This window comes from Capricornis sumatraensis, chromosome 15, assembly GCF_032405125.1.
Source record: "Capricornis sumatraensis isolate serow.1 chromosome 15, serow.2, whole genome shotgun sequence".
Taxonomy (NCBI): Eukaryota; Metazoa; Chordata; class Mammalia; order Artiodactyla; family Bovidae; genus Capricornis; species Capricornis sumatraensis.
This window is the reverse complement of record NC_091083.1, coordinates 46,481,507-46,492,337: the sequence shown is the minus strand read 5'-3', so window position 1 is coordinate 46,492,337 and position 10,831 is coordinate 46,481,507.

Below are 10,831 nucleotides of genomic sequence, written 5' to 3'. Positions count from 1 at the left end.
GGATGCTTCCTTGGTGGCTCAGCTGGTAAAGACTCTGCCTACAGTGTGGGAGACCTGGATCCATCTCTGGCTTGGGAAGATCCCCTGGAGAAGGGAACAGCTACCCACTCCAGTATTCTGGCCTGGAGAATTCCATGGACTGTACAGTCCATGCGGTCACAAAGAGTCAGACCCGACTGAGCGACTTTCACTTCACAGGGAGAGAGGAAGTTAAAGAGAAGAGAGAGGAATTTGTGTCAAATGAAACAATAAGAATAAACACCAGAGAAAAAATCAGCTATGAGATAGACATTGATAGTTTACCAATATAATTGACCGGAATGGAGAAACATAAGAAGAATGCTACCTTAACTAGGGAATGGAACATACTAACATTCACAGTGTAGGGGTTCCAGAAGCAGAAGAGAGGAGGAAAGGGACAGAAAATGTATCTGATGAAAGTATGGCTAAAATTTTCTTAACCTAGGACTTCCCTGGTGGTCCAGTGGTGAGGACTCTGTGCTTCCACTGCACGGGGCACAGGTTCTGAACCTGGTCGGGAAACTACTTACCAAAGGTGATTAAAATCATGAGATGCGAGATATTCCTGGATTACCTGGATCACTCTGGTATATTCACAGAGTCCTTATACATGGGACCTGGGAGGGCTGTAGTCGAAGAGAAGGTGGAAAGATAGGAGCATTAGATAAGAGAATCAAAGAAAGACCCTATGGGCTGTCTCTGAAGATGTTGGAAGAATGTCCAAGACAGAAAATGAAGCATTCTCTTGTATAGTGACATAGTCGCGTATGACTCTTTGCACCCAATGGACTATAACACGCAAGGATTCCCTGCCCTTCACTATCTCCTGCGATTTGCTCTAACTCATGTCCATTGAGTCAATGATGCCATCAAACCAGCTCATCCTCTGTTGCACCCTTCTCCTCCTGCCCTCAGTCTTTCTTGCATCAGGGTCTTTTCCAATGAGTCAGCTCTTTGCACTAGGGTGAAAAATATTGGAGCTTCAGCTTCAGCATCAGTCCTTCCAATGAATATTCAAGGTTGTTTTCCTGTAGGATTGACTGCTTTGTTCTCCTTGCCGTTGAGGGACTGAATCTTCTCCAACACCACCATTCAAAAACATCAAATCTTCGGCCTTCATTATGGTTCAATTCTCACATCCTAACATGACTACTGAAATAACCATATTTTTTACTAAATGAAACTTGGTGGGCAAAGTGATGTCTCTGCTTAATACGTTGTCTAGGTGTGTCATAGATTCTTTCCAAGGACCAAGTGTCTTAATTTCCTTGCTGCAGTCATGGTTCACAGCGATTTTGGAGCCCAAGAAAATAAGTCTGTCACTGTTTCCATTTTTTTCCCATCGATTTGTCACAAAGTGATGGGACTGGATGGGCTTCCAGGTGGCCCTACTGGTAAAGAACCTGCCAGTGCAGGAGACATAAGTGACATGGGTTCTACACCTGGGTCAGGAAGACCCCCTGAAGGAAGGCATGGCAACCCACACCAGTATTCTTGCTCAGGGAATCCCATGGACAGTGGAGCCTGGCCAGCTACAGTCCATAGGGTCACAAAGAGTCGGACATGACTGAAGCGACTTAGCATGCACTCACGCATGATGTGACTGATTGCAATGATCTTATTTTCTTGAATGCTGAAATTTAAGCCAGGTTTTTCACTCTCCTCTACCACCTTCATCAAGAGGCTCTTTAGTTCCTCTTCACTTTCTGCCTGAAAGGTGAAGTTATCTGCATAACTGAAGTTATTGATATTTCTCCCATCAATCTTGATTCCAGACTGTGATTCATCCAACCCTGCACTTAGCTTGATGTACTCCACATATAAGTCAAATATGCAGGGTGGCAATATACAGCCTTGACGTACTCCTTTCCCAATTTTAAACCAGTTCATTGTTCCATGTCTCGTTCTAACTTTTGCTTCTTGACCTGCATACAGGTTTCTCAAGAGGCAGGTAAGATTTTCTGTTATTCCTATCTCTTTGAGAATTTTCTACAGTTTGCTCTGATCCACACAGTCAAAGACTTTAAAGTAGTCATGGAAGCAGAAGTAGAAGTTTTTATGGAATTCCCTTGCTTTTCTACGATCCAAGAGATATTGGCAATTAGATCATTGCTTCCTCCACTTTTTCTAAATCCAACTTGTAAAAGTTCTCAGTTCACATATTGCTAAAGTCGAGCTTGAAGGATTTTGAGCATTACTTTGCTAGCATGTGAAATGAGTGCAATTTGCAGTAGTTTGAACATACTTTGGCATTGCCCTTTTTGTGATTGGAATAAAAACTGACTTTTTCCAGTCCTGTGGTCACTGCTTTGCTTTCCAAATTTGCTGGCATATTGAATGCAGCACTTTAACAGCATCATCTTTTAGGATATGAAATAGCTCAGCTAGAATTCCATCATATCCACTAACTTTGTTCATAGTAATGCTTCCTTGGGCTGGCTAGACTTCACACTCCAGAATTCTGGCTAGAGCTAAGTGACCACACCATCGTGGTTATCCAGGTCATTAAGACCTTTTCTGTACAGTTCTTCTGGGTATTCTTGCACCTCTTTTTAATCTCCTCTGCTTTTATTAGGTCCTTACCATTTTTTTCCTTTATTGTCCTCATCTTTAATGAAAAGTTTCCTTGGTATCTCTAATTTTCTTGAAGAGACATCTAGTCTTTCCCATTCTATTGTTTTGGTCTATTTCTTTGCATTGTTCACTTAAGAAGGTTTCATGTTTGGGAGCACATGTAAGAATTAAAGATTTTAAAATTAAAAAAATAAAAAATTAAATTAAAAAAGAAAAAAAATAAAAAAAATAAAACACATGAAAAAAAAAAAAAAAAGAAGGCTTTCTTATCTCTCCTTGCTATTCCTTGGAACTCTGCACTCAGTTGGGTATATCTTTCCCCTACTCATTTCCTTTCCCATTTCCTCTTTCCTCAGCTATTTGCAAGGTCTCCTCAGACAGCCATTTTGCCTTCTTGCATTTCTTTTTCTTCAGGATGGTTTTTTCACCACCTCCTATACAGTGTTACAAATGTCATCCATAGTTTCAGGCACTCTATCAATTTAATCCCTTGAGTCTATTAATCATTTCTATTATACCATCATAAGGGATTTTATTTAGGTCATATGTGAATGGTCTAGTGATTTTCCTACTACAGGGAAGGAATACAGGCCCACCTATCCATAGAAAATTGGATAAAAGATTTACTGAGCATGACCCTGCCTACCAGAGTAAGACTCAGTTTTCCCCACAGTCAGTCCCTCCCACCAGGAAGCTTGAAAATCCATCACATGGCAGACAGAGGAGCAATAATTTCAATCCTATGGCCCTCAGAATGAAAACCACAATCACAGAAAACTAACCAAAATGATCACATGGGATCACAGTCTTCTGTAACTCATGAAACTATGAGTCATGCCATACAGGGCCACCCAAGATGGGCAAGTCATGGTGGAGAGTTCCGGCAAAATGTGGGTCACTGGAGAAGGCAATGGAAAACCACTTTAGCATTCTTGCTGTGAGAACCCCATGAACAGAATGAAAAGGCCAAAAAGATATGACACTGAAGAATGAACTCCCCAGGTCAGTTAGGTGCCCAATGTGCTACTAGGGAAGAGGGAGAAATGGCACCAGAAAGAATCAAGAGGCTGTGCCAAAGCAGAATTAATGCCCAGGTGTAGAGGTATCTGTTGGTGAAAGTAAAGTCTGATGCTCTAAAGAATAATATTGCATAAGAACCTGGAGCATTAGGTGTCTAATCCAGATAAACTGGGTGTGGACAAACAGGAGATTGCAAGAGGAAACACGGACATTGTAGGAATCAGTGAACTAAAATGGACAGAAATGGGCAAATTTAATTCAGATGAGCATTATATCTACTACTGTGGGCAAGAATCCCTTAGAATAAAAGAAGAAGCCCTCATAGTCAATTAAAGATTCCAAAATGCAGTACTTGGGTACGGTCTCAAAAATGACAGAATGATCTTGGTTCACTTTCAAGGGAAATCATTCAACATCACAGTAATGGAATTCTATGCCCCAACCACAAATGCTAAAGAAGCTAAAGTTGAAAGGTTCTGTGAAGACCTACAAGACCTTCTAGAACTAACCAAAAAAAGATGTCCTTTTCATCATAGGGAGCTGGAATCCAAAAGTAGGAAGTCAAGAGATACCTGGAGTAACAGGCAAGGTTGGTCTTGGAGCACAAACAACGCAGGGCCAAGGCTAACCGAGTTCTGTCACGAGAACACTCTAGTCATAGCACACACCCTCTTCCAACAACACAAGACCTGTTCTCTAGGGGTTGCAAAAGGTGGCAAAATTGGTTGCCCCCTACAACTTCCAGAAAAGAGTGCAGGCCTGCTGGCCTCTGATTTTAGCCCATTCGTTTTGAATTTCTGACCTCCACAAATGTAAACTAACAAATTGGTGTGTCAATCCACAAAATTTTTGGCCATTTGTTGGAGCAGAAGAATTAACTAATACAAATGTGATTCAAGTCAACCCATCTCCGCCTGCTGCATCATAGGTTTTCGTCTCTCTGCTAGATCGTTCCTCTGACTTCAGAGCCAGGTGGTCATCTCCCCCAACTGGGCGCCTTTTCCACTTTCTTCAGCAACTGCTCAATTCTGTGGTCCTCAATGATAGAGTATACACAGATCAGTCCTGGGTGTTCATTGGAAGGACTGATGCTGAAGCAGAAACTCCAATACTTTGGCCGCCTCATGCGAAGAGTTGACTCATCGGAAAAAACCCTGATGCTGGGAGGGATTGGGGGCAGGAGGAGAAGGGGACAACAGAGGATGAGATGGCTGGATGGCATCATGGACTCGATGGACATGAGTTTGGGTGAACTCTGGGAGTTGGTGATGGACGGAGGGCATGGCGTGCTGTGATTCATGGGGTCGCAAAGAGTCGGACATGACTGAGCGACTGAACTGAACTGAATATTCCATTGTGTATATGTACCACAGCTTTCTTATCCATTCATCTGCTGGTGGACATCTAGCTTACTTCCATGTCCTAGCTATTGTAAACAGTGCTGTGATGAACATTGGGGTACATGTGCCTCTTTCAGTTCTGGTTTCCTTGGTATGTATGCCCAGCAGTGAGATTGCTTAGTCGTATGGCAGTTCTATTTCCAGTTTTTTAAGGAATCTCCACACTGTTCTCCATAGTGGCTATACTAGTTTGCATTCCCACCAACAGTAAGAGGGTTCCCTTTTCACCACACCCTCTCCAGCATTTATTGTTTGTAGACTTTTTGATAGCAGCCTTTCTGACTGGCGTGAGATGGTACCTCATTGTAAAAACCCAGCTTCTGAATGCTGGGTCTTTATGAAACTTGACTTCCCTGTCTACATCACTCACCGTATAATATAATATTTCTGATTGTCTACTTTCATGGCTTTAGATAGCAACTAAACTTGACAAACCACAAATACAAATATTTTGCCTAAATCTTTGCTCTAACACTCTTCTATGTCTAACTGTATGTGTGCATCTTCACTTTAGTACCTGAAGGCATCTCAAAGGTACATGTCTATAATTGAACTCATAATCATCCCACAAAAAATGTGCTCTCCCACCATTGTATCCATCTGAGAAAATGTCCCTTAATCACAAACTTCAGGAGTCAACTTTGATTCCCCTTTTCCTTTCACCATTCATCCAATATGTTAGAAACTCTAGTGGATGCTGCCCTTAAAGTATATCCCTATTCTAACAACACTGACCACTTTTATTGTTCATTCTGTGGCCCAAGCCAGCATCAGTTCAGTTCAGTTCAGTTGCTCAGTCGTGTCCGACTCTTTGCGACCCCATGAATCACAACATGCCAGGCCTCCTTGTCCATCACCAACTTCCGGAGTTCACTCAGACTTACGTCCATTGAATCAGTGATGCCATCCAGCCATCTCATCTTCTGTTGTCCCCTTCTCCTCCTGCCCCAATCCCTCCCAGCATCAGAGTCTTTTCCAATGAGTCAACTCTTCGCATGAGGTGGCCAAAGTACTGGAGCTTCAGCTTTAGCATCATTCTTTCCAAAGAAATCCCAGGGCTGATCTCCTTCAGAATGGACTGGTTGGATTTCCTTGCAGTCCAAGGGACTCTCAAGAGTCTTCTCCAACACCACAGTTCAAAAGCATCAATTCTTCGGCACTCAGCTTTCTTCACAGTCCAACTCTCACATCCATACATGACCCTTGGAAAAACCATAGCCTTGACTAGACGGACCTTTGTTAGCTAAGTAATGTCTCTGCTTTTGAATATTCTATCCAGGTTGGTCATAACTTTTCTTCCAAGGAGTAAGAGTCTTTTAATTTCGTGGCTGCAGTCACCATCTGCATCACATCCCATTAAATTCCTGTAAGGTCTTAAAAGAGGGCTCTTTTCCCTCTTTCTCTTCTCAATGTAACAGCCAGAGTGAATTTTTTTTTTGCTTTCATATTTTTTATTTTATTTATTATTTAATTGAAGGATAATTGGTTTACAGAATTTTGTTGTTTTCTGTCAAACCTCAACATGAATCAGCCATAGGTATACATAAATCCCCTCCCTTCTAAACCTCCCTCCCATCTCCCTCCCCATCCCACCCCTCTAGGTTGACACGGAGACCCTGTTTGGGTTTCCTGAGACATACAGCAAATTCCCATTGTCTATCTATTTTATTACATATGGTAATGTAAGCTTCCATGTTACTCTCTCCATACATCTCATCCTTTCCTCCCCACTCCTTGTGTCCATAAGTCTATTCTCTATGTCTGTTTCTCCATTGCTGCCCAAGAAAGAAATTCTTCAGTACCATTTTTCTAGATTCTACATATATCCGTTAGAATACAATGTTTATCTTTCTCTTTCAGACTTACGTCACTCTGTATAATAGGCTCTAGGTTCACCCACCTTTAGAACTGACTCAAATGCATTCTTTTTTTATGGCTGAGTAATATTCCATTGTGTATATGTATCACGATTTCTTTACCCATTCTTCTATCAATGGAAATCCATGTTGCTTCCATGCTCTAGCTATTGCAAATGGTGCTGCAATGAACAATGGAAAACATGTGTCTTTTTCAACTTTGGTTTTCTCAAGGTATACGCCTAGGAGTGGGATTGCTGGGTCATATGGTGCTTTTATTCCTAGTTTTTTAAGGAATCTCCATCCCATCTTCCATACTGGCTGTATCAATTTACATTTCCACCAAAAGTGCAAGAGCATTCCCTTTTCTCCAACCCTCCCCAGTATTTATTGTTTGTAGACTTCTTGATGATGGCCATTCTGACTGGCGTGAGGTGATTGTAGTTTTGATTTGCATTTCCCTAATAATGAGTGCTGTTGAGCATCTTTTAATCTGTTTGTTAACCACCTGCATGTCTTCTTTGGAGAAATGTCTGCTTAGGTCTTTTTCCCACTTTTTGATTGGGTTGTTTGTTTATCTGGTATTGAATTGTATGAGCTGTTTATATATTTTGGAAATTAATCCCTTGTCAGTTGTTTCATTTGCTATTATTTTCTCCCATTCTGAGAGTTGGCTTTTCACTTTGCTTATAACCTCCTTTGCTGTGCAAAAGCCTTTAAGCTTAATCAGGTCCCACTTGTTTACTTTTGTTTTTATTTCCACTACTCTAGGAGGTGGGTCATACAGGATCTTGCTTTGATTTATGTCATCAAGTGTTCTGCCTATGTTTTCCTCTAAGAGTTTTATATTTTCTAGCCTTACATTTAGGTCTTTAATCCATTTGGAATTTATCTTTGTGTATCATGTTATCTTTGTGACACATGTTTTCCACTGTTCATTGCAGCACCATTTACAATAGCTAGAGCATGGAAGCAACCTGGATGTCCATTGATAGATGAATGGGTAAAGAAATCTTGATACATATACACAATGGAATATTACTCAGCCATAAAAAAGAATGCATTTGAGTCAGTTCTAAAGGTGGGTGAACCTAGAGCCTATTATACAGAGTGACGTAAGTCTGAAAGTGTTATAATTTCATTCTTTTCTATGTACCTGTCCAGTTTTCCCAGAACCATTTATTGAAGAGGCTGTCTTTGCCCCATTGTATATTCTTGCCTCCTTTGTCAAAAATAAGGTACTCACAGGTGCATGGGTTTATTTCTGGGCTTTCTATATTGCTCCATTAGTCTATATGTCTGTTTTTGTGCCAGCACCATACTGTCTTGATGACTGTAGCTTTGTAGTATACTCTGAGGTAAGGAAGGTTAATTCCTCCAGCTCCATTCTTCTTTCTCCTGACTGCTTTGGCTATTTGGGATCTTTGGCGTTTCCATTCGAATTCTGAAATTTTTTCTTCTAGTTCTGTGGAAAATGTCACTGGTAATTTGATAGGGATTCCATTGAATCTGTAGATTGCATTTAGTAGTATAGTCATTTTCACAATATTGGTTCTTCCTATCCAGGAATATGGAATGTCTCTCCATTTGTTTATGTCATCTTTGATTTCTTTCATCAGTGCCTTCTAATTTTCTGTGTACAGTTCTTTTGTCTCCTTTGGTAAGTTTATTCCTAAATAATTTATTCTTTTCGTTGGAATAGTGAGTGGGATTGATTCCTTAATTTCTCCTTCTGATTTTTCATTGTTAGTATATAGAAATTCAAGTGACTTCTGTGTGTTCATTTTGCTAAATTCACTGATTAACTCTAGTAATTTTCTGATAGTATCTTTAGGGTTTTCTATGTACAGTATCATGTCATCAGCAAACAATGAGAGCTTTATTTCTTCTTTTCTGATCTGGATTGCTTTTGTTTCTTTTTCTTCTCTGATTGCTGTAGCTAGGACTTCCGAAACTATGTTGAATAATAGTGGTGAAAGTGGACACCCTTGTCTTATTCCTGATCTTAGGGGGAATGCTTTCAGTTTTCACCGTTGAGAATGTTTGCTGAAGGCTTATCATATATGGCTTTTAGTATGTTGAGATAGGTTCCTTGTATGCCCATTTTTTGAAGAGTTTTAATCATAAATAGGTGCTGAATTTTGTCAAAGGCTTTTTCTGCATCTACTGAGATGATCATATGCTTTTTATCTTTCAATTTGTTAATATGGTGTATCACATTGATTGACTTGCATATATTGAAGAATGCTTACATCCCTGGAATGAACCAAACTTGATCATGGTGTATGAGCTATTTAATTTGTTGTTGAATTCTGCTTGCTAAAATTTGGTTGAGGATTTTTGCATCTATGATCAGCAGTGATATTGGCCTGTAGTTTTCTTTTTGTGTGTTGTCTTTGGTTTTGGGATCAGGGTGATGGTGGCCTCATAGAATCAGTTTGGAAGTGTTCCTTCCTCTTCAATTTTTTGAAAGAGTTTTAGAATGATAGGCATTAGCTCTTCTCTAAATATTTGATAGAATTCTCCTTTGAAGACATCAGGTCCTGGGCTTTTATTATTTTGGAGATATTTGATCACAGCTTCGATTTCAGTGCTTGTAATTGGGTTGTTCATAATTTCTATTTCTTCCTGGTTCAGTCTGGGAAGATTGAACTTCTCTAAGAATCTATCCATTTCTTCCAGGTTATCTGTTTTATTGCCATACAGTTGTTCATAATAGTCTCTTATAATCCTCTGTATTTCTGCACTATCTATTGTAACCTTTCCTTTTTCATTTCTAATTTTGTTGATTTGATTTTTCTCTCTTTTTTTCTTGATGAGTCTGGCTAAAGGTTTGTCAATTTTGTTTATCTTCTCAAAGAAACAGCTTTTAGTTTTATTAATCTTTACTATTGACTCTTTTATCTCTTGTTCATTTATTTCTGGTCTGATCTTTATAACTTCTTTCCTTCTACTAATTATTTGGCGGGGGGTGTGGTTCTTCTTTTTCCAGTTGTTCTAGGTGTAAAGTTGTGCTGTCTATTCGATGTTTTTCTTGTTTTTGAGGTAGGAATGTACTTGCTCTAAGCTTCCCTCTTAGAACTGCTTTTGCTGCATCCCATAGGTTTTGAGTTGTCATGTTTTCATTGTCATTTATTTCTAGAAATCTTTTCATTTCCCTTCTGATTTATTCAGTAATCTGTTGGTTATTTAGAAATGTATTATTTAATTTCCATGTGTTTGTGTTTCTTACAGTTTTTACTTGTAATTGATATCTAATCTCATAGTGTTGTGGTCCAAAAAGATACTTGATATGATTTCAATTTTCTTAAACTTACTGAGATGTGATTTGTGACCCAAGATGTGGTCTATCCTGGAAAATGTTTCATGTGCACTTGAGAAGAAAGTGTGTTCTTCTGCATTTGGATGGAATGTCCTGAAGATATCAATGAGATCCATCTCATCTAATGTATCATTTAAGACTTGTGCTTCCTTATTAATTTTCTGTTTTGATGATCTGTCCATTGTGTGAGTGGGGTGGTAAAGTCTCCTAGTATTATTGTGTTACTGTCAATTTCTCCTTTTATATCTGTTACTGTTTGTCTTATGTATCGAGGTGCTCCTATGCTGGGTGCATAGATATTTACAGTTGCTATGTCTGCCTCTTGGATCAATCCCTTGATCATTATGTAGTAAAACAATGATATTCTTGAAATATTCTTTAAGGTCCATTTTGTCTAATGTGACGATTGCTACTCCAGCTTTCATTTGCTTTCCATTTGCATGGAATATATTTCTCCATCCTCTCACTTTCAGTCTATATGTGTCTTGAGGTCTGAAGTGGGTTTCTTGTAGACAGCATATATATGGGTCTTGTTTTTGTATCCCTTCAGCCAATCTGTATCTTTTGGTGGAGTATTTAATCCATTTAAACATAAAGTAATTATTGACATATATGTTCCTATTGCCATTTTCTTAATT